The sequence below is a fragment of the Solanum stenotomum genome, chromosome 11 (assembly GCF_019186545.1).
Source record: "Solanum stenotomum isolate F172 chromosome 11, ASM1918654v1, whole genome shotgun sequence".
Classification (NCBI taxonomy): domain Eukaryota; kingdom Viridiplantae; phylum Streptophyta; class Magnoliopsida; order Solanales; family Solanaceae; genus Solanum; species Solanum stenotomum.
The window spans coordinates 38,411,324-38,414,581 of record NC_064292.1 but is presented as its reverse complement, the minus strand read 5'-3'; positions in this window follow the sequence as shown (position 1 = coordinate 38,414,581).

The window sequence follows — 3,258 nt, the reverse complement described above, 5'->3', positions numbered from 1 at the left end:
AATATTTATTGTAAATTATAGTACTTTTTATTAATGTTTTTAATAACATATGTTACTTTTTATGTTTGAGAGTTAAACCAACTTTTTTTTATATGTCTTTTAATTTTATATGTGTTTTGTCTTTTTCCATTTTGAAAAATCAATACTCTCTCCATTTTATTTTATATGTCATTTCTTTTTATAAAAATATATTGGTTATTCCCTCTTCTTATTGAAACACATGTTGACTTGTGGTGAATACTTATTCCCTCTTCTTATATAGTAATATCTTAGGGTGATGTTATTGTTAAGGGATATGGTTGGAAATTGTTTGTTTTTAAAAGAAAAAAGACAAAATAGTGTCAGTACATTGTTGGGGTTGAACAGAAGGAAAATTTGAATTGAAAATCAAGGTGGGTGTGATTGTTATAGTGAAATTATGTAATCATTGTCATGAATGGATAAGTGTTAGGTTTTCCGTGTGTTTTTCATGGTTTTGCCATGAATTTGAGTGACCAGTAGATTTCACAGTTAGTTGTTTCTATTTTAATTATCATATTATAAATTAAATATTTAGTATATTGAGATAGGTAATTAAATATTGGATTTACGAATTATATGAATATCATTAGATTGATGATATATGGAGAAATTGTAACTTAACCCTAGACTTGAAATTTGGAGAAAATTGAAAGAGTTGGCATGTTATTGGTATCAAGATTAGGAACTTTATTATAGATGGAGTGAGTTTTTGGGTCTAGGTTAGACCTATAGTAATATGGGTGTTGTTACTTTCGAAATCTTATCGTGATTATTAATGTGAATAGATTGCATTTATTTGGGAGCTCAACGAAAGTGGAAGGCTCAAGTGCCAAAGTGAATTATTGATTATTTGAGGCAAGTGAATTTCTAAACCCTTGTTAAGTGTATGAAATTCGTGTACTTCCTTGTAATATGTGTTTGGGGTAATGAGACTTGGTGATGGGTTAACTTGTCCACATTGATTAATTCTAATGATGAAAAAGGGGTAATAAAAGACAATGTGATTAATTGTTTGTGTGTGATGTGTGGAAAATTATTTGTGACGGGCATTGGTACGAGTACCAGTGTTATAAAGGGAAAGTTTATTACTATAAAATGTGGATTGTAATCTAAGAATGCCAAAGAATATGGGCATTAGCTGATTTATTATTGACTTGATTTATTATGTGTGATTGTGTTCTTTATTGAACCCATATACTGGTGATAGCTGAGGTGATTGCATATCATATTGATATTTGATTGAGATGCATCATCCCTTTTATTGAAATCATATTGTGCACATGCATTGACATGAGATTGAGTATAAGTTGGGCACATGGAGATTGTCCGTGCTAGGGATGGTCAGATGTTAAAATTATAATTTGGACACGTGGAGATCGTCCGTGCGAAATTTGTTTGATTTATGATAGTGCGTTGAGATCATCCGCACAGACACGTGGAGATTGTCTGTGTCGATATATGGACCTCGCGAGTCCCCCATGGGTTATGAACTCTCGATGTATTTCTGAGGAGTATCATGTATATAAGATTGAGAGAGTACTTGGTATTCTAAGGCATATCATTTCATGGTGTCGTATTGCATTGCATCACATGACATCCTTCATTCTTGATGATTTTATGTTTTATTGATGTTGGAAAGTACTTGATATTTGATTACCTCTATTTGGTGAACTTGATCTTGTGTGTTGCTGATATTGTGAGTGCCTTTTTTTGTTGAAGTTGTGATTGATGAATATTGAGTTTGTTGTTGAGAATATGTGATTGTTAGAGTGTTATTGCTGAGATATATGCTTGTAAACTGTGAACTGTTAGGTTGGGCTGGTTTTATGCAGGTTGTAGTCGTGGAGGTTCGGTTGGTGTGTAAGGAGTACCCGTATTATATCCCCTTAGCTTGTGTTTGGAGGTTTACTTGCTGAGTACCGTGTGGTTTGGTACTCACCCCTTGCTATTACATTTATTGTAGGTTACTAGCCCGGACCTTTGTGATATTTTTTCTTCTCCTTGTCTGAGGCTTCTTGAGGAGGTTTGTGAGGTAGCTGCTTGTCATTTGAGCGGACCTTCTTCCTCCTTTTGTCTGATCTTGTTCTATTCTAGAAACAATGTTATTTGAGAATTGAATTTTCTTTCAATTTTGTTATAACACATTAGAGACTTGTACACGTGATAACCAGATTTTGGGGGTATTTTTGAGTTTATTATAAAAATTTCCGCATTTTATTTTAATTGTTGAGTTTTAGGCTGACGTGTCTTGGTGGGATAAGACGAGTGTCATCACGTCCCTTTTTGGGTCGTGACATAAGTATTTAAAAAAAAAAAGAGTGTTGTTAGTTGCAAGGGTATGAGTGAGCCAAAAAGGTGGATAGAAGGGTAATTTTAGATCAAAAAGATAAGTAGAAGAGCATTTTTAGACCAAAAGATGAATGGAGGGTATTTTTAAATCTTTTTTTTTTTTGTAGTTCAGGGATATTTTTAGCCCTTTTCCGTATATAAAATAAATTAAAGTGAGATAGAGTTAGCGTTTATGGTTGTCTTATCGCAAGTCGTGATGCGGCAGAGTCACTAGCGAAGAGCAATTGTGAGTTTCTTTAGAACTTCAGGTGCAATTCCTTCATAGCACTGTTTTGGAAGATTCGCTATATTAAATCATAAGAACTAATAAATTTTATATTGTTATATTAATGATATAAAGTGCAGTGATATAATTAATAGGAAATTGATCATGTGGACAAGAATTGAGGTGGGAAATCAATTACAATCATGACCAATAATAAGGTGATGATGAGCAAGTGATTGGACAACAATGTATAGGAATGTAGGATGGACTTAGTCCTTGTAATTTTAGTTACTCGCTGATAGACATTAAAAATTTCTTAATATGATCTCGATGCTGGAATTTGTTTATGATATTATATTATGATTCAAGTTTTGATATATTGGGTGTGTTTGGTTTGAAAGAAAATGCTTTCCATGGAAAATGTTTTTCTAGAAAATGTTTTCTTGGAAAACAAGTTGATTTTTGACTTATTTTCTCATGTTTGGTTGGTGAGTAGAAAATATTTTTCGCAAAAAGATTTTTAGTGTTTGATTTATGAATGAAAAATGTTTTCGAAAAATTTCTTTTATTTTTACTAGAGTAGAAAATAATTGTTGAAATTGAAAATATTTTTTAAAAACAAACTTAATTTTTTTTGGGGGTGGGGGATGGTAGGGGGTGGGTGGGGGGGTCGAGGGTAGGGG